Source organism: Stegastes partitus, unplaced genomic scaffold (assembly GCF_000690725.1).
Source record: "Stegastes partitus isolate 25-593 unplaced genomic scaffold, Stegastes_partitus-1.0.2 Scaffold194, whole genome shotgun sequence".
In the NCBI taxonomy this organism is placed as follows: Eukaryota; Metazoa; Chordata; class Actinopteri; family Pomacentridae; genus Stegastes; species Stegastes partitus.
Window position 1 is genome coordinate 114,367 of NW_007577925.1, and position 21,177 is coordinate 135,543.

General features: G+C 43.4%; 1 protein-coding gene across 1 annotated transcript in view; it reads left to right on the top strand.

The window, feature by feature from the left end:
• The first annotated feature begins 280 nt into the window (after nucleotides 1–280).
• The window catches only part of arhgap35a (Rho GTPase activating protein 35a), a 66,853-nt gene continuing 45,956 nt past the window's right edge, over nucleotides 281–21,177 (top strand). Inside the window, exon 1 of the mRNA XM_008280436.1 lies at nucleotides 281–977. The gene's annotated coding sequence lies outside the window, so the exon portion shown is untranslated. The remainder of the gene's footprint in view (nucleotides 978–21,177) is intronic.

A 21,177-nucleotide genomic window follows, 5' to 3' on the forward strand; every position in this document is an offset into this window, starting at 1 on the left:
ATATATATATATTTTTATTCATACAAAATTATTTTCAACACCCAAAAAGACCGGGTCTATTTTTGAACTTTATGGACTGATGTAAATTTTTACATGATCTTTGACACGGTCATGATATATATATATACACATTTAACATACAGTCTGTTTAGCAGCCCAGTGTTTTTTATCCAGCAGCCTTTATAACGTGCAGCTCTGAGCAGCGTATCATGAGCGTCTGAGCGCTGCGTTGTAATTGTGTCCATGAACCGCTGGGCGAGACTGTGCTCTCTGTGAATAGGAGGGGAGATGCTGGATTCGGGAGAAGGTCCGCCATTATTGGGAAGCAGAAAAAAAAAATAGACTTAAACACAACGTCACACATTTATCCTGCAAGGGGCTTAACATCAGAAAGGAAAATAGGAGGCTTTCCTACGAGCTGCTGCTCCTGTGAACGCAGCGCTTTGCTTCAGTCACGGCTGGAGATCGCGTTTCCTCACGGACTCTTTTTTTTTTTTATTTTTGACACAACAAAGGAAATAATAATTGGTCAAAACAACGTGGTGGTGAAGCAAGAAGGGAAAACACACCGAAACAGCCTTTCCAACGCCTCCCCCTTTTTTTTTTCTTCTCTCCTCGCAACACAGTCGAGCTGGAAAAGACTTGGAGTTCATTTTTTTTTTCTTTTTCCTGATTTAGTTTTTTTTTTTTCTCTCTGCTCAGAAAAGGGAAAGAGAAACAGCGATGCATCCCGTGTTTGAAAACTTCAGACTGGTGAAAACGAGCGCTTAATGTGAGAAGCGATGGACAGACATCAGCGTGTTTACTGAGAGAGAGAGAAAGAGAGAGAGAGGGAGAGAAAAAGCGGAAAATAATCGATGTGAGCGCTTTGTAGGGAGTGTTTTTGTCTGCTTTTTTTGAAAGTCTTTCCCCGGCTGTGGGTCGCACAGAGAGGAAGAAAGGAGTGGACGAGGAGCTGGAGACACAGGAATGATATGGTACGTAGACTACAACGCACACTCTTTTATTTTTCCACCCTTTAATACACGTGAATGGGCGATTTTAGGAGAGTGTTGGAAAGCTTTTTTTTTTTTTTTCAAGGCGTTTTCCTCCTTTTTTTTTTCTTTTTTTTTTACTTCCACTACATTGCAGCTTGAAGGCTGCGAATAACAAGAAACTGGGAGTCAACCCCAGTCCCCCTGCGGGCTGGCTGGAGCCCTTAATAGTAATAATAATGATTATTCCAATGATGGTGCATGGGTGTAGGGAAAGGAAAGGCTTATCTAAGGCAGGTCACGGTCTGTCTGGGGCTGTTTCAATGGCAAGTTTACTTTGGAGAAAGGGGGTCATAGAAAAAAAATAAAAATAATTTAAATTGTTTGTTCAACAACACCTGGGATGCATTGGTCTTATCAGGCCTGGAGAAACTCTACATAATGTCATTAATATAAGGAGATCAAAGGGGTTTAAATGGCTGTGGAGGAAATGGGATGTTTGGGAGAATCAAGCAGTTATTTATTTTTTATTTTTTTGCTGCCTCATTTGCATGTTCTGCTTATTTATAATCATCTTTTGGTTTAAAAAGAAGTATTTAAGTGAATAATTAAGAAGTTTAAGCTTTTATTTGACATGTTGAGCTTCATAGGAGCCACAAATCTTAACTAAATCAAGCTCATACTCTATATTTATATAAAAAAAAAAGAGAATTAATCTCTTATTAAATGTCCCGCTAAGTTTGCAAATGTCAAAGTTGCACATAACAGAGCTTCCTGGTGACACAGTTAGCAAATGCCTGGAGGTAATTCTACGAAGTTCCCCTTTTAATTTTGTACCTGTCACACAAATAGCTCCAGTCTTCCTCGACAGCGTGTTAAAGCATATTTCTGGCTATCTACCAGCTTATTAAATGTCCCAGGTGAGGGGTTGTTCACCTCGACTCTCTGAACACAGCATGTTCTGCCTCTTTATGGTCCGAGATAAGGTTTAGTGAGACCTAATGATAACAATTAACGCTCCCATCGGTCTATTTTTGTGCCCGGACTAGTCACTGATATGTCACGGCTTAATCTCGCTGCCACTGCAAAGTGATCATTGCCCTGGCAGCCACTCCCTTCCAGTCCCTCCACTGGACGTCAGTGCTTTCATTTCAAAAGTGATCCTTCAACGTGCTTCAGAAATGCTGATTTAAGATGGACTGTGAGAGATTTCACAGAGTGAGATAGCCAAGGGAGTGTGCAGGTTTGTGATGTGGCCTTAAGACAGAGGAGGGTAGACTGAGGGGGGGTAGTTTGGTCTGTACTGCTGTGTCATTGCTAGATAGATGGGGCATTTTTAAATACGTGTCACTTGATAATACATAAACGCTCCGATGTTGTGACTTGTGCAGCCTTTCTCAAGCAAGTAAGTTGACTCATCGGCCCTCATTTGCCGGCTGTGCTGTGACTGAGCGCTTTTTGATGAGTTTTCTCCCCCTTTGATCTTAATCAAGCCTTTTTTTGGGAAGCCCATGCCAAGCAGGAAGTAAACACACTTGCTAAAATTTCCCCGGTAGGACAGTCTCTGTGCTCTCAGGTAAATGCATTAGCAGCTGTCAGCACTTCTGTTCTCTGCTTGATTGGGCCCTTTGCAGTGCAGTCACACCTCTCCAGGAAGCCTCTTCTTCCCCCTAATAGCCGTGCCATTTGCCCAGGCAGCAGGCTAGCTACCAGCAACCCGCTCAGCCCTGTCTGTCTCTGGGCCGCCGATCGTGTTCTCGTCCCTGGGCCTGAACATGTTCCTGAGATTAGAGGACGGCGGGCTTTCTGCTCGTCAGGATGTAGGCCAGAGATGCGTGCTTTGACGAGGACAGCGAGACTCTGCCCCATATTATGTGAACGGATCAACACGGCCGGTTTGGCCTGCTTTGTAACAGAAACAGAGGCCCTGTATCGCATCCAAGTCGCCAACTTCACTTGATTTCTCAAACACTGGACAAGTAATCAAATGAGAGCGGTAATTGGAAATTACTTGAGCCTTGCAGTGTGAATCATGACCTAAATCAGCGAGCCTAACTGTGAGCAGTTTATTTTAATAAGGAACAAAGTGTTGTGGGCTTGTAATACCAGTCAATTTAAAAACTCGCCCCGTACCATATTATTTCCACGTCGACTGAGGCTTTTATTTCCACAAAATCACTATTCTGCTGAATGAAACGGCGGCCTCTCACCTGCTCATTTTCAGATTTTACAGCTAGCGTACCTGTCAGTGTGGGGTGACTCCATGAGCCAAGGATGGAAAATTTCCCCCCACTCATCTGAAAATGCGGCGTTCACTAAATCTCCTCTCTCTTGTATTACAGGAGAGGTTTGCTTGTGAGTCAGTGTAAGTCTGTGTTTGATGGAGAAAGGAGCTAATTATAGCGGGCAGCTTTGGAGTTTGGTGGACCAGATTACAGTCACTCTGCTCTCAATGGCTGCCTTGTTCTAGTGGCCGATTATTAGGCAGGGAGAAGTGCATTCTGGGATGATTGTATCTGAATTTCCATTAGAAAGTGTGCCTGCCTCAGTTGAACTGAGGTTCTCTTCTCTCCCCACTGTTTCAACTCCCTTGCTCATTACAGATTTGCAGATGGGGACAGGCTGATAGAAAGGCCTCTGTAGTCTGCCCCTATTCTGCTTTAGAGCCAGTTTAACTCCGCATCCTGAATGACCGATTTATGTATGAGGGAACTGACCCCAAATCAGCAACCTCGGCTGTGCCAAGCGTATGTTTGAGGGAGCAAAATGATTAAAAAGCATCACCGTTGTTCCTGTGCATTAGCCCCTTTGTAACAAATGGTTCATCTCAGAACTCTGAAAATATTTCTCAGTGAAATCAATCAGTAGCAATGATTGCATTTGCTTTATATCCCAATTCCACCTTGTTATGGTATTGCTTTTCCAATGTGAATGCATTATTAATGGATAATTCCAGCAGGAAGTAAGAGCTATGGATATGATTAATGGTTTGAATGTTGGCTATAGGGCTCTGCTGAGATACTTTTAACTAGCCTTGATATAAAAAAAAAGAAAAAAGAAAAGATGGTGACACTGTTTGGACTCGCGGTGACCATGGAGATGAAGGACCAGGATGTAAGCCACAGAGGAATGGTGACCTCTGGACGTGAGCGGCCCTGTTTTCCTACTCCAGCTACAATTACACAACAGAGGGACAGGGGTAATGGGCTATGGTAATTTGGAGGAGCTGTGGAGAGCGAACATGAAGGCAGATCTGGGAGGAACTAGGAAAAAGCAAGAGAGTGACACGACAAAGTAGGTTGTCAGTTGGGGGGGGAGAAAGAAAGACAAAAAAAAAAGAAAACAGCTACAAGAATGTGAGAGTAAAGTAAAGCGCGAGCAAACTGCTGCCAGTTTCTGCTTCAGGCTGTGTTCCTGGTATGTGCCCTTTCAGCTTTGTGCTCAGGGATCAACCAATCAATGACAGCCATAAGTAACCCTGCTGCTTGGCTATTGGCCACCGCTGAATTCCATGACTCAGCATGTGCATAGATAAGATGTTATGATTGAGTCTGTGCCAGTGAAATGAGGCCACTGACCAGAGTTCAATAGGTTGGGCTTGTGCTGTAATTGCACACACAGTTTGTACCACCTACATGCACTGCCAACATGGTTCTTACCCTTGAAAGTTATGCAAGGTTTGCGAACTGTGCAGGGAACTAACCTAAAAAGAGAGATTTGTCATGCATAAATACATTCTCCATTACATTACTAGGTTAAGGCTATAATAGCCTGTGATTGTTTTTGCAATGAGTCAGTCTCTACTTAATATATTGAAAGGCTGCAGACACTGGAAGCCTCTCACCATCAGAAACAAAGGGAGGCTGCCATGAAATCCACCTACACAAGTATTAAAGGATAACTGGGCATGTTTGTAATCTGTGGACGCACACACACACACACACACACGCTCACTTCCCACACTAACCCGACACTTAGTTTTTGTCTTAACCTGTCGTGCTGACCTACCCCTCGTCTCATTAGCAAGCGCTCATGCTTCATTGCCTAAATTGGTCTGGAGTGAGGAGGAGAAGTCCCTGTGTGTCATTGTTTGACTTTCTCTCTGGAGATTCTCCCCGGCGGCGCCCCTGGGTTTCCTGTAGGAAGTCCACCTACGATTCCTGGTTGTGTGGAGGGAGAATGGGAGGCCAGAAGAATTGGACGGGGCGGAGAGCTGAGGGGAAGAGTTAGAGAGGGGACAACAGTTCAGCCCGTTTTATTCTATGCGTAATGATGATGGCAAAATGAGAACCTGGCTGTGTGTGATGATAAACAAAGTACAGCGAAGTATAAATCTTGGCTCCTTTCGTACCTCTGCACAGTTGGCTAAGCGCTTCGTGAAGTGGGTGTGAGTGTTGGATTGTCTGTTTCGGAAACTTACAGAAATGGTCAGACACAGTGTAAGAGAGGTGTGGGCGGAAAGGTTTCCAAATATACAGTATGAAATCAGAAAACGCATAATAATGATAAGGCAAAGTGCATTACAACAAACTCTACAAACCCACAATAGAATACACAGTCATGTAAAGGAAGAATAATAATTACCATGATAGAAACAACTGAAAACAAAACCTCGAGAATAAAGAATACAGTACAGTAATGCAAGACTCATGCATTAAAAAGAATACAATGCGGTCTAAGAACAAATGTAGGTGTTAAAATTAAAAGAAAATATACCTCTTTGATACAAATAAGTCTTCAGAAGGGATCTAATCCTCAAAATGTGAGAATGACATCATTCTTCAGAGCCAGAAACTTTAAAAGCAAAAGAATTTGTGAGATTTTCAACTTTTTTTCTAAAGGTCCTTGAACAAATCATTGGCGACGCGTCGCTCAATAGGAAAGATGAACCTGATCTAAGCTTAAAACACACATATTCCATTTGAATGACTTTATCCTACTTGTCGCATTTTTACAAAAAATCCAAAAATGTACTGTTTGCATTAACCAGACTATGTAAAAATCTAAAAGTTTGTTGCTCCTTGGCTTATTGTCAAGCTCTTCGTGACTCAGCTGTGACTGACAGTCATGTAACAAAAAAATTTGGGACTTCTGGAATGAACTGGAGGCGGTGTTTACACAGAGCAGATAGACAACTATAGAAACAAATGGAAAAAGTAAATAGTAAAGAATCTACAGTATGTAGAGTCACCATTTTTTTTCTAGTATTGGTAATATCTGTGGGCACTTGAAAAATAAGTATGTTATTTTTAAGTATACTTCTACTCATGGTTGTCCTGTTTCCATAGAGGTGAAGGATGTTACATTGCAGCGAGAAATCAGTCCACAGTAAGTAAAATAGTCACAAGAGGAGAAAAAAACCAAACTTCTTGGGGTTCAGAGGGTTAAATGAGGACACCGTTGTAGCGAGTTGCAGTTCCTCGGGCAGGTTGTTCCACACCTGATGAGCTCTAATAGCAAAAGCTCGATCTTCTTTAGTGTTCAAGCGTGAGGCGGCAACAGTGAGCCCGAGGGTCTCGGGCTGCGTGCTGCTTGGCAAAGAGACATCTGATGTATATTCTGGGGCCAGATCCTTTAAAAAGTAGTAAGTAAAACCATAAAAAGCAATCCTAAAACAAATCAGCAGCCATTAAATATGATATGTGTTCACTTTTCTTTGTCTTTGTTAGGAGTCTCACTTCCACATTTTGTGCAAATTGATGGTTTCTTATTTATGCCTGTTGAAAACACTCTTAACCGTCTCGATCAGAATAAATGAGCCAGTTCTGTTTGAAACATTTGCTACGTGCAGATAATAGTCCGTCATTAAAACGCGCTCAGTTACTGTTTCTTAATACTTTCTGCTCTCTGTTCTGAATCACGGCAGGTGCTGTGGGCGGCTTCCTTCCTTTTAATAGATGCAGCGGTGGTCGAGTGTTTTCTGATACAACTTGTTGCATCAGTAATAAGCTCATTAGCCAAGCAATAATGGTGATAAGCGCTCAATGCACATCCGTCCCTTTTAACAGCAGAGAGAAATGGAGTGTCGCATTTAGTATTTTGCATATGATAGAACATTTGTCCCTGATTAGCTGCTGGGGAACATACCAGTGTTACACTTTGTGCAGTCAGTTTATTTAATAGTTGAGTTCCTCGGGTATCATCAGTGGGATTAAATTCTGAAAGAAAAAAGAAGTTCCTGTAAGAGCAACCTGTGTGTGTGTGTGTGTGTGTGTGTGCGTGTGCGTGTGCGCGTGCGCGGGTGTGTGTGTGTGTGTGTCGGGGGGACTTTGAGGTTGGGGTGTTATCTATAAAGACTGGCTGTAAGCTGTTCCTGTCAGGTATAATATTACAACTAAAAATACACAACAGAAACTAGGATCCTCACCTCAGCTCCTCTCTTCTGCTCAAACCGCTCCGTAAAGATTGGAAGTGAAAGCAGGAGGGTGTGTGACTAACTACAGCTTTTTCATTTGATTTTTTACACATTATTAGCCATAATAAGATTAGGTGTCTAGTTGAATATGGCGTAGAAATGATTTTGGTATTTGGCAGCACACAAGCGGGGAGTAAATATAGTCTCTGGCCCTCTGCGGTAAGTTGTCGCTGTCTGTCTGGGTTTAGATCGTCAAAACATAACGACTTCAGGTATATGTTTGTTAACGCTCATGGTATTGACACTGCTGGCGTTTGTGCGTTAACCTGCCGCGTTGTCTATTTATCATGATGTCTCTCACATGCTGCTTCTGACAACTTTATTGGAAGTGTCTTCATACACCTGCAGCACTCAGACAGAGAAGAGAGAGGTGGAGAGTGGGAGGCAGGGAGGTGTTCTACTTCAAACATATTCTAATTAAAGCTGGCAGCTTTAATCACAGACTGATAAGCATCAGAGAAGGAAAGAGGAGAGGGACCGAGCCAGAGAGGAGAGGTAAGGGAACAGGCCCTGCAGCAACACACGACCAGAGGCAGCTGAAAGATTCTCACTTGGCTTCTTTACTTCATCCCAAACTTCTCCTGAGCTGTATCGATCGCTCACGTTGCTCCTCTGCTTCTCTTTTCTTCTTTTTTCTTCCCGCTCGTCTTTTGATTTTCGCTGAATATTTTTGTTTCTGTTTATTTCTCTTCCCATGCTGCCCTCTGTCACTCCTTTTTTTGTCCTTAGAGAGCGGTGCAGTGTTTTTTTTTTTTTTGCGAACTGTGGTTAAGGACACAGGAAGGGCACCACCTTGTCACTAGATGTTTGCCTCAGATGCCACTTCAGGGGCTTCCAGCCACCACTGCGGTGGCCTTTGGCATCTCCCCAGTGAACATGTGCTGACACGGTCTCTCTCCTACGCACTCATGGACACACAAAACCCTTGTATTTGGAAAGAGGGCATGTTTTACAATGTTAAGATTAGGTATTCTTAAGTCGTCGCTTGCCATGGGCATTTTCACTTGTGCAAATCATTACCTGGCTGTTAGTGTTTAGTATTCATGCAGCTCCACTTTGAGGGGTTTAAAAATTGGCAGTGGAAATGGTTAACTTTTGTGTTGAGTCATAAGGGCACCGAAAACGTCTGAGAAAGTGTGTTCGCTACTCTATGCGCGCACAATGTGAGCACCAGCGGCTGACCCTTTCTCACCCTCATAACATAACTGTCACAGCGGTTCTGGCCGCTCGGCAGCTGTGTGACAGTGGACATCATATCCTCTTTAAGGTGAGAAGATAAGGTGGCTGTTCATAGCCATTTGTTATCACAGGCAGCGAGCCCCTGACACCTCCACATCCCTTATCTGGCTTCGTCCCAGTTTTTGGCCCAGGCTAGGGCTCATGCGAGCCCAGGGCTGATGAGTAAGCACTGCTCAGCCCGCGGACGGCCGGGCCTGCCGTTATCGATCGCAGCGCCACCGCCTGTCATCCAGCCACCACTTAGCTAATGATGTCCATACTATTGTCTCACGGCTTGGATAGCAGCCATAAAGAAGAGAGTGGCGGCTAACGGTGGCGTCCCAGGAAAGATGGATTTTAATGATAAAGGAGGGACACCTCAAGCAACCCGAGCCAAGTGCTACTGTGTCACTCTCTGCTAGGATGGCAGCATTGTCATCCTTACTGCTCTCTGTCTCTCCCCCCCCCCCTCCTCCCTTGTCTTTCTGTTGTTGGCTGTCTTTATTGTGATGCTGGTTGGTCCATCTGCATCAAAGAAAAGACAGATCACGATTTGTGCCAGTCTGACAGTCTCTGTGTTGGCCTGGCTCTGACCTTGTTACTCTGATTATTACTGTTGTTGGGCAAACAGAAGGTTTGTTTCTGCTAAAATAAATACTGTAAGTGATGAATCACCTGGAATGCTCGAATCTAGAGGCAATTAGAAAAGGCTGTTATGAATGCTGCAATTATGTACAGCACCGTGCGAAAGTTGGAGGCACTTTGAATGCATTCATCATGCAATATCATCGGGGGGCATCTCCTCTGTCCCTAATGTATTCGTAAGCAGAAAAATGATAGTCTATCTCACCGGCATTTCATCAATAGCTTGAAGAACATAATTAGATTCAATCAAATGCAAACGGCCATGAGAAAAACATAAGGCAAAGTTCAGTGACAGTGAGATCATTCCTTTCTTCCTATGTGTTTGTGTGTTTTTCAGTGTTGTGCTACATTCTGCACTTAGATAAACAGACTGAAAATGTGTCATTCTAAAATGATCAGTAATTCTCATTTCTCAACTCCCTTGACTGAATTATAACATTCTAGACTTTGTAGCTGTATCACATAGCCTTAAACACCAAATATACGGCCACAAACACTCACAAATAACTATTTTCAGCGACTGTAAGTGAAAGACGTTCTGACACTGACGGCCTCACACAGTCTTGATCTCAACATCAGTCTGGGATTTCTTGAAAAGACCGAAGCAACCGAGACATAATCCAGAAGAACTGTGCAGGTTTGCCAAGATGCTTGGAACAAGCTACCTGCCAAGTACCTTGATAAACTGTGTAACAAGTGAACCTGAGAGAGTTGGTGCTGCTTTAAAGGTCGCACCAAATTTGATTTAGGTGTGTTGTGTTTACTGCACTTTGCACCAAGTTATTTGATGAGAGAAAACCGTTCATGGCATTATTGTTTTTGGGATTTTTTTGAAAGTGCCCGCTTTTTATATTTTAAATCCCACAAACTTTTTTTTTTTTCACAGCACTGTAAATATCCACTGTGCCATTTTAGAGAATTGTAAATGGATTTTCCTCCGAGCTGGTTTTTCATGGGGGGTGACATGGGTCATTTCTCTTCTCAGTGCCATAATTTCCCAGGATGCAGTCGGGGCCCCAAGGTCCATAGCTCTTATGTCAGAGTTCATTTCCTGTTGCAGTGCTCCGGCCGCTCCTGAGGATCCACCATTTTGTAACATTCCTGACGAGGACTGGAGAAATGTGTCTCAACTCACCAACTGTCGTTTGCAAGTGTGGATTTTAAATCCCAAAAAGGATTTCACATGTAACAGTTGCTTAGGATCTGCTAACTCCACCACTGTTGTGCTGAATGAAGGGAGTTGCAGAGAAGATTTGATAACTCATCGTGTTGCCGTCAGATTTAAACTGAATAAATGCAGTCACTCTGTCTGATACAGTAATAGTGTGAAATTGTACATCCAGTATAAGACCGACCTATTGAAGTCACTGTTCATGAATCACATGAAGTAAAGTGAATTTTCTCATTTATATACTTCCACAATCATCTTGCTGATGTTCCTCTTTCTATTAATACTCCCGAATACATTGCTGTTGGTTGCGAGTCACCACAAACCCCCCCCCAACCTGAGTCTGCACAAGTCCGGCCTCTTCCTTTTGTTGGTTTGCTGACTTCAATGTATGTCCTAAGTTGAGAAGATAAAAGTCAGGGAAACATGGGTGAAGAATGTAAACATTTCTAGGAGTTGTTTTTGGTTGGAAGGTTGTTTCAGAGCGAGGACGGCCTCACCGCACCACGGCTCGTATTAGTCACAGTCGTCAGAGAGAAGAGAATGCAGACCTTTTTTTTTTTTTTTTTTTTTTGCCCAATGAGGGAAAAGGTCGCAGGGAATGCAGTTTGTCAGGTCAGGACGAGCCGGGTCTGTTGTGGCTTAAATCCATGAGATTGCCAGGAAGAACAGGAGATAGAGAGAGTTGAATTTTTGGAAATCATGAGTATCAAGATGCTGGGAGAACTTGGGTCTATATAGAAAAGAAGGGTGGCAGTTTTTTACCATTTGTGCAGGTTCATGTTAGGTCTAACTTACCCCTCCAAGCAAGGAGAGAATGATTCACATCTATTAAAAAGGAAACTATTAAGTCATTAATTTCCATAAAAGTTAGGAGTTTTTTTGCGAGGCTGCTTTAAAAAACAAATTCTCAAAAAATGGAGGCGCTGACTTTTTGGTTTGGTTCAACTGGATCCTGCAGTTCTCATCATACGACTTAATAGTGTCCAAGCCCAACTGAGTCATTGTCCCAGACTTGATGAAGCTCCACCAAAATCACATAAGACATTACACAATTGGTTTTCACACGCTCTGAAGTTCCTCCCATGACTCGTAAAATCGACTTTTGAGTGAAAACCAGTGACGATATTAACAATTTGGAGTATAATGATCACTGTATGCTCAAAATGTATAACTGAATTCCTTTATAAATGTCTTGTTAAGTTTAAAAAAAGAAGAAAAAAACAGCAGCTTCCACTACAGTAGCCAGTAAGACAGAGATGGAGAGTTATTACATTAGCATACTCATGTAGTATCCTTATGTCGTTCAGTCGGATTAAACTTGACCTCAATTCTAAGTAGAAACTGCTCTTTATTCCAGTCTGAAGCTACAGGTGTTCCTGCATGTGTTAAAACATGTCTTTCATTCACACAGGCTGTTGTGTTTTCAGTCATGCACTCACTTGACAAGACAAAGCAGTTAATCACTAATGACTCCTAATGACTAATAGTGCATTCATGCCGCAGTGATTGTGGTGAAGGCTGTTAAAGAATTTCATTTGTTCCCACTTGTTTATCATATCTGGTCATTGAGAAGACATTAATTTGCAAGTATCTTCGCGTAATCACGGAATATATTAAACGAGCTCCGAGACATCATGGTTTAGTGATTAGAATTTGTGTGCATCATAGATCACAGAGAAAGTTTGGCCTCATTCCTGACATTAAATTTAAGATGCATTATGCTAGGAAAAGAAAGGAATTTATCACAGAGTGGATGTGCTTGAGTATAAGTAATACTTGAATCCTTCGGGCTAATGGCATTGCTTGCTTCAAGCCAACAAATCTTAAGTTAGAGTCCTCTAAGAATATCCATTTGAAGTTTCAGAACACTGCGACTTTTAATAAGTACAATCAAAAAGTTGTTTGAGCTGATAAGTGGGAATCCTTTCTACTTTGCTTCTAAAATAATGGTAATGCTTTTGTTTTAAATGTAAGGTCACATTAGCGCTGCGTCAATTTGGAGACTTTAGCTCCTGAAAATGAGATTAGACGATGCTAGATTACACAAAGCATTTTGCATTTTGAGCTGCACAGTTTTGTGAGGATACTGTACAAGCGATGACATAAAGCAGGACTTTTTTTACAGCTCTGCATCTGAACTGTTTTTGCTTTCAGCCACTGCTCCAGTCCGGTTCTGCTCCAACTGCATAGTTTCAGCATTACACTTTCTTGAATGCATATTCATTGCAATCAAGCCGCATTCCTCATGTTGCTGCCTATTCCTTTGCAATACATACCAAATATACAAGGTAATGGGCTGGTGAAACACCCTCTTTGTGACAGAAAGCAACAGTGTTTTCGGCAAATGTGATCCCAATTCAGTGAAATACACTGTATATCTAATCAATCTAGCTTTAAAAGTAAGATTTTTAACAAAAGCAGGCATGCTTCTGGTCTTGTCTAGGACATGTGATTGAAATTATGTTTGCCATTGTCTTGGAAATGATCACTCAGAAACTCAGTTGTGGCAGAAATCAGTAATCACCGTGCCTTTATCTGTTTCTTGTAAAAAAGTCTGCCAGAAATGACAGCAAAAGGGATGTTGACGCTTCTATTATTTCTACCACCTGCTGTGTCTGTATTGTGAAAATATGTGTATGTGTGTGTGTGTGTGTGTGTGTGTGTGTGTGTGTGTGTGTGTCAGAGAGATCAGGAGTCAGACGGAAGTGATTTTGAGAAGCAAAACTTCATGAAGAAACTGGAAGAGAATAGTTGGAAGAGTAGAAGAATGTGCTTCTTGTTTGGGTGCTGTTGGTTAGGACGGAACAAACAAGTGCCTCAGACTAGTTTAACCTGCCCTTGAACCACAACTCAAGGTATTACACATGAGCAGGCTTATACTGTCAGACCTTAAGCAACTGTGTTTCAACATACTCCTGCATTACAGGGACTCCCGTCTGCAATATTTCAGTTTTTGCTTCACAACTATGTAAATATATCCTCTCTCTGTCCCTCGTCTCTTGGCCATAGTGGATCAAGTTCTAGGAAATTGTGCAACTCCGAGAGTATTCACGCGCAGCTTTCAGACCGCAGAGCAGAGCTTCCATCTAAGGCCTCGCCTTTTCCTCACTTCCTTTCCCTCTGCGTGCTCCTCCAGAGGTCATAGTTGACAGGAGACATGGGTGGGTGATGTCAGCCCTGTCCTCAGAGGATCCAGAGGGGTCCTCAGGGGTCCTGCGAGGTTGGGCAGCTGCTCCGAACTGCAAGACGGGAAACGGTGATGGCAGACGGAGGGAAGGAACAGCTCGCTGTTGTTCTACTTTGTTTGTTTTTTCACGTCAGTGCTAAAGAGGGAGACACAGGATGTCGATGGCAAGGGTTTTACTGCCAAGAGGAGCCCATTCATGAGCGTATGTGCACATAAACGCACAGCTATGAGCTATCTTCTCAAATCAAGGCTGATAGATTTAAAGTTAAATTGTAACTCGGCTGAGTTTTCTATTATTTTTTTTTTTTATCTTGAATTTCCGTGTTTTTGCTCCCTAGCTGTCAAGAATGTGTCAAGCTGGCGTTTGGTGCTGTCAAACAAAGGTCGTCGAAGTGCGTTGACTTGTTCGAAGCGTACGTAACGTTCAACATCATGTGCTAAACACTTGTGCGCGAGTTGTGAGAGCTCTGCAAACGTGTGGGGTGTTGCTCCCGGGGCTCCCTGATGATGTGCCGCGGTAAACAGTCCCCACTGCTTGCACAGCTGGGGCACACTTGACGGGGCTCTGCAGTGCATGTAGAAAGGAGGAGGAGGAGGAGATTGGGGTTGTGGGTGGGTGCTGGACCGATACAACAGAGGAATGCTGTGAGGGCCTTTGGGGCAGGATACACACTGCAAAAAAACAGGACAGGCGAGTGCAGGGGGGGGGGACAAGAGCAGAAAACTGATTATAAATGACAAATCCCCAGCTCTTGCAACCAAACAGCGTTATGGCTGCTGTATCCTGAGGGTGGGAAAATGCAACAGCTCCAATTCAATCTCCTGTATGTATTCAGTGTGCATGCGTGTGTGTGTGGGTACTTCTTGTGTATGTTTCCTAAATTCAGCAGACAGAGACAGGAAATTTTGCCCCTCCCCTCCTCTTGTCCTCCCTTCATCCTCCACCGGGTGCTCGCTGCCTGGCGCTGATTGGCTGGAGGGAAAGCGAGGGATGAGGTTTTGTCGTCTAATCTGCCAGCAGATCGCCACTGATGGGCCTCTGTAGAATGGCTTTAGTAAATTACTGTTCCAGGGAAGGGCAAATCCCTTCTATCAGATAGCAGCTCTCTCTTCATCTCTCCCTCCATTCCAAGTCCCACACACTCTTTCTCTTCACTACATCAGTCAGGCTCCCGCTTTATCGTTTTATCGCTACCTCACTCTCCCGTGTTCTTCTCTCTGGCTGTTGGCCTCCACCGCTGGTTCCTTTGCTTTTCTTTCATTCGTGCTTTTTGGTAATTTAATTACCTCACGCTGCGCACCTATTTGTGCAGTATACCTGCATCTCCCTGCCTATGGGCCTGGCACCTGGAGTGAATTAGATGAGTCGGTGTCAGAAAGAGACGCACTGTGGGTTTTTTTGCTCTAAGGCTACTACAGACTCCGAGTGAACAGCTTCCTCTATCCCCTGGTGTGCTCATGCTTGTTAACAAGATGGACCAGTTTTGAGGGTGGCCATCTTGCCTCGCGCAGTCTGAAATCACACGAGAGATAATACTGCACGTCCTGGCTCAATACCTGGAAGAGGGTGTTTGTGGATTAGAGGGAATTGTTTTTTGTGTACGGTTTTAGTTTGGCATTCCCGTGTCGCAAATGATGAAAAAAAAGAAGATTAGGGAAGGGGAGAGATATTGGAAAAGAACAGGGTGTTTTTATCTACCTGTAAGTCAGTGTGTGAGTGAACTCTTGCCTGAGGTGGGGAATGTTGCTCGGCATGGAAAGCTGAGTGGAGCCAAACTCCGAGTGACCTCCTGTGTTTTGTTACAGCTCCTTCTGACTCGTCCTCAGCTGTATAAAGCTGTCAACATTGTCGCTCTGCAGTGACATATGGTAGCCAGGCATGTCCGATGTCACACAATGCTGATGTTGCTGTGACGATACTCCTGCTAGATAATTAACAGGTGGTGTGTAAGGAGAGGTGGGGAGAGACCACACACACACACACACACACACACCCACACACACACACACACACACACACACACACACTGTCACACTTTTTTCATTTGAGGTGTTTATGGCTGTGCTGCTGTGACAACGTGTTTCTCCAAACAAGATTTACAATAACCCAACCCAGCATAAATACCTGTTTGGTTACACGCTCTAGAAAAAAAATGCTTTGGCTTAACACAAAGAACTTAATGCAACAGTTTGCATTGATCTTTGTGAGTTCAGAAAACGTCTAATGAAATTATGTTTATTTAATAAACTACATTGTATTTGGGGAAGTACAACCACCATCAAAGATATTGTTAATTACTACTTACTAAATGATTGGTAGCATAAAGTTTTTAAGTTGATTACTCACAAAAATTGAGTTGTTCCTACGAGTATGTCTGTGTCATTTAGAAGGACTTTTTTAACTGCTTTGTAATGAATTACCATAATTCTGAATACATGTTTTTAAGTTGGCAAATTAAAAAAAATATAAAAATAAAAAATGAAGTAGCTCCAGTGTTAAGTAGGCATGGTAAGGAACCTCAAAGTGAATAAAAATGTTGTTATGAAGCCAATTTCATGAAGTTACATCAACTTGAATTTGTTTTAAATCAACTAATGCAGAAATTTGAGTTTCAATTACACAGAATATTAAGTTGACGCAATTACCAACCTCAATATGTCAACCCAACTCATTAAAGTGTTTTTTCAGTTTAAAAGGGTTATGAATTCATTAAATTAGAATTTTTTAGCCTTGTAACCATTTAATGAAGTGGTGGGAGTAGGTCCCTTGAATTACTTTTTAGAGCATACTTTTTTTTTTTTTTTGCTAAGAGTTGAATAATGACTGTTTGCATGCAAAGTAGAACCCCAGTGTTGAGTCATACGCTGGTTTTGATCATGTGCGAGATAAGAATTTTAAGCCTGGTTCCTCACTTCCCTGTATGCAGATTATACCATGATATGGGGTTCCAATCATCTCAGGCAGATTGCAGTTCATCTTTCACTCTCTCACTATTTCAACCAATCTGTTTTTGCTGTAAAGTCTGGGATAAATCTGATTTGGTTTCTGGTCTGGACACTGCCAGCTGCACTTACTATTCTGCTGGATCACCAGTTAAATGGAAGAGCAAGGATATCATTTAGCTTGCCCGCTGAAGTTGTCAGTGTTCAGTATGCAAATCATCGTTAGGGCTGCAACTACCAATTATTTTGCTAGTTAAAATGTCTAAACCTACAGATACATCCAGGTTTCTCAAAGGCAGCACAAGATGATGCATGCACTCAGATTCGCCCAACACGTCATAATATCTGTGAGGTTGCATGTTAACCTACTCGATGTCAGGTTTGCATAGAATGTTGCTGCCCTTCGTAGCAATTAACTAATGTTTCTGTAATTATAATGTTACCTGGACTACACTGGTCCAGGTAACACTGGCGCAGAGGTAATGCCGCTGCCCGGCTGGGTCTTGTTATACTCTGGGATAATGAGCAGACTGCATGGCCTAATTCTGGCTGGTGTACCAACACTGATTAGAATGACGGGACTCAGGAGGACTTCTGTTTGGCGAGCCCCACCCTTCCTTATCGACTCTCCCTCCCTCCCTGCAGCCTGAAAGGAAGCATCTGCCTCCCCACCGCTCGCCACACGCGCTCTCCCTTTCCACAGCCCACACCAGCTATCGCCGCGGCTGCTAGCTATCCAGCTCACACCGATGTCAGAGCCTCTAATCTCCCCAGCATAAAGGCCATGCAAAGGGAATTTATGTTAGCCTGCCACGGGAATGAAAGGAGAAGCGGAGAATCGTTTGAGCAGGTTGACAGATAAGGCTCTTGTGCTTTCTGTGTGGTGCTTTTTAAGCCATGTTAAGCTGCTTAATTAGACATAATCTACAGACCCCAGACTGAGGCGGAACTAATGAAGTTAAAAGACTCAAATCCCATCCTACCATCACACTCTCCTCTACTCTACACCATCAGTCGCGCCTCCTCGTCTCATCACTGCGCTGTCCTCTCCGCTGCCTACCATCACACTCCCTCCTCCTCCTATCGAGCACACGCTGCCCTCTCGTCCTCCTTACCAGCCCACTCTTTCCTTTTAACACCGTCAAAGTCTCCCATCACACCTAAATATTCAACCCTGCCTACACGAACACCTTGAAACTTTGGCCACAAGTATCCCAAATGTCTTGCTTCTACAATTCTGATGAAAGAGCAAGTGATTTTTTTCCCCCTGTTCGCTACAGCATGTCATCTGAACAAGTGAAAATGTAGCATGTAGTTAAAATACTCCAATGCATACCTGTGGATTCATGTGAACATCTATATTCAGAGTGTTACTATTGGAGACCAGCAAGTGGCAAAAACACGTCAGCAATCCCTGCTAATGAAAATGTAGCAGCACATTGTCTGAGCAGGTTAGATTAAACCTCAACAGAAAAATATGAAAATCAAGTTAAATGAATTGTTTGACATGGCGAACATCCAAATTTTTTCTATTTTGAGTCGCTTGCGAAAGAGCTAACCTGCTAAAGGTGTCGAGCTCAGCAATTAAAATGCGATGCAGTATTTGTTTAATCCGAACAAAAAACCTGAACTCCCTGAACTGCAAATACGACCGTTTGTTAACTCGCGAAGGTTAAGATGGAACTCTTTCTCACTTTTTTCTTGGCTGGAAGCTGTGCTGGGAACTTCCTAGAGCCTCTGCTGGTTGCCTGGCAACCTCACGTTGAAGACAGTAGTGCATGAAGGCGCTGCGCCTGGCGGGAAACAGTCGAGCACGTAACCTCATGCAAAGCCACAATTTGTTGCTTTTAGAGAGGGGTGTCGACGTTCTCATCTGGAAAAAAAGGGGGAAATGCAAATGTGTAGCCCTGCTTCTTTAACACCTTTGCTTTGTGTTCTGTACTGTTTGCTGATTTTTTTTTTACTTCATGTCGCGCCTCCTTTTGGTGTACCTTTGCAGTTCTGGTTCCTCATTGTGATGGAAGTCGAGATATGAGAAAGATAGTTTCAAGCTTCAACCTGGGAGTGGAGAAACTGATAAATGAAGCTGTGTGCAGTGACGAATACTGTGTGTGGAAGGCAGTTCAGGAAAAGTTGAACATCTCCCGCTTGTAAAGTATTTTAATATATCCAGTGGCGTCGGATGAAGTTCTTCATAAAACCAGAACAATATAATGGGTGTCTTGCATCAGGCTCTGATGGTTGCTAATATCAAAATTAAAAATGTTAAAGCCAGTCAGAGAACCTTGGGAATGTGGTGAGTGCTAGAACAGGTCACTTGGCAGCTGTCTTTTAGCACATTTCCATCTCTGCAGCAGTTCCACACTCATCCCTGCCCTTGTTCTTAAACCTCCTCTCTTCCTCCTCCAGTAAGAAGAGGATGTTTTTCATGTCAGCAACAACACTTCTCTCCCCAAATCCCACCATGGGGCAAATCTCTGCCCCGGCCATGCACATGAATATTTATCCGTTGGTGGATAAGTGATCCTAATTTCCCTGCCAGCTCACAATGCGCTTTGTTCACACATCGAAACTCTCTACTTGCCCCCTTGTTGTTGTTGCTGTTGCATGTTTACATATCTCTCCTATCTCTGCATCTTGCCAGCTCCTTTGTCGTGCTTTAAGTTTTCCCTGAAGCCCAACAGCAGTTATTTCTCTTCACAGAGGAGCGACTGGCGTGCTCGCTTGTAAACGCTCATCCTCTGTCCAGGAGGAGATTGCAGCTGACCATTGTTGGGTTTCATCATCGTCATGAATGCGCTGCCTCACTGTTGATGGCCTGTCAGAGGATTTTCTTCACCCCATTATCTCTCTTGCTTCTTCTCCCATGCCCTCCTTTAGCCCTCCTTTCCACCTCATCTTAACCCGTGGTGCCTCGCAGCCCTTTTTTGCACTGTCAAACTCATTCACTTCACCACGTCTCGCATGTGCTCGAGTGTATTTGCATTCATTTAGATGAAGCCAATGCAAACACAGCTCGAACCTTTGGCATGAAATTACTTTTAGCGCTTACCGGGTGCAAAAAAGAAATTTAACAGATAATATTGTCCTTTGTATATTAATTCTCCACAACCTCCTCACATCTGTCCCCTGCTGCCTCCCCTCCTTCCTCCCCCTCCCCCCACCTCCGCCACCTATAGGTCCCATTGCTGCCCAGTATCATGGTGCTGTTGAGTGGATCTGAGGGCTGCTGCATTCTGGTTTTGCTTGATTAGCCAGTGTGTGATGCTGTAGGCAGCTTTGTTTTGTTGCTGAATGGGCTGTTCCACTGAGAGCACAGGAGACGACGAGGAGGGGATGGAGAGGAGAAGGGTGGAGTGGAAAAGGAAAAGCGGGAGAATGCTTGGAAGAAAAAAAAAAAAAGATAAAAAGCTAAGAGGGGGGTGGGGGGGAGGATATGAAAGGAGAGGTTGGGAGTAGATAAATGAGACAGGAGAGAAGGCTGGAGCAGAAGGGAAAGGCAGAAACGAGGCAAAAGGACGGTGTTGCAGAGGAGAAAAGAAGAAAGAAATGACCTCTCCTCCTGTGGAGAGGGAAGATAACTGCGAGTGTTTAGAAATGCTGAGGTGGACAGAAGCCATATCTTCCACCAACACAGCACCTGCTAGTCTGCCTGCCCCCTCCCATTCACTGACCGACTTTCTATTGTGGATATTTGTGTGTGTGTCCTTCCGCATGTGGAAGTGTGTGTGTGTGTGTATCTGTGAATACACGTCATTATGCATACAGTTAGTGTAGCTTTTTTTTTTTTTGTTTCAGCCCATGAGCAGTCTGAGATGTTGTGCTTGAAACATGTTAATACTCAGACACGACAAATCCTCCAAGTCCCTGCACTGCACCACTTTAATACATGCATGGTGGGCTTTAATAGCTTTTCTTGTAAAATATGGAAGGTGGTCTGTGCAGGAGTTTTTAGCCTCAGTTGTTGTCAGCACATACATGCACCAGATGCAGCTTTTTTCCGTAAACCTGTGGGACCAGGAGCGTGGAGCTATTTTAGAGTTCGGATAGTCGCACTGCTGGTCCACTTGGTTAAGGGCGTGGTCACCGAAGAGGCTGAATAACAAAGAGGAGTGACCGTGTTGTATTGTTGTATTAAAATATCTCTCTGACCTATATTGTGACTGCAATGCGATTATTTGTGTGAATTGCACTTTATTGCAGTCTCCATGATGTCAAACCACAACCTCTGATGATGTGAACAGCTCTGCAGTGAAGCTGATTTGAAAGGAACTAACTGAAATGATGAGCTTTGAATCCCAGAAAGCATCTGAGGTAATAATCTATAAAAGATGACATGTCCTCGAAAGTTTAACTGACAGATTTTCTGTTAAGCAGCTGTTTGGCTACAGTCAGTAACCAGCTCGCTGTAGTTGTTTGCTGCCACCTACGTGCATTAAATGAAGGAAATAATGATTTGAAATCTACTCTGCAGGTCGTATATGAACAACAACCCCCATAAAATATAAGAAAATCTAAATTGTACTCCATGATATTTAGGGGTCGACCATTTTTTGGCCTGGCTAATCCGATGTTCTGCATTTTCTGAATGTGGTTATTTTCCAAAAAATGATTCACAGTGAAG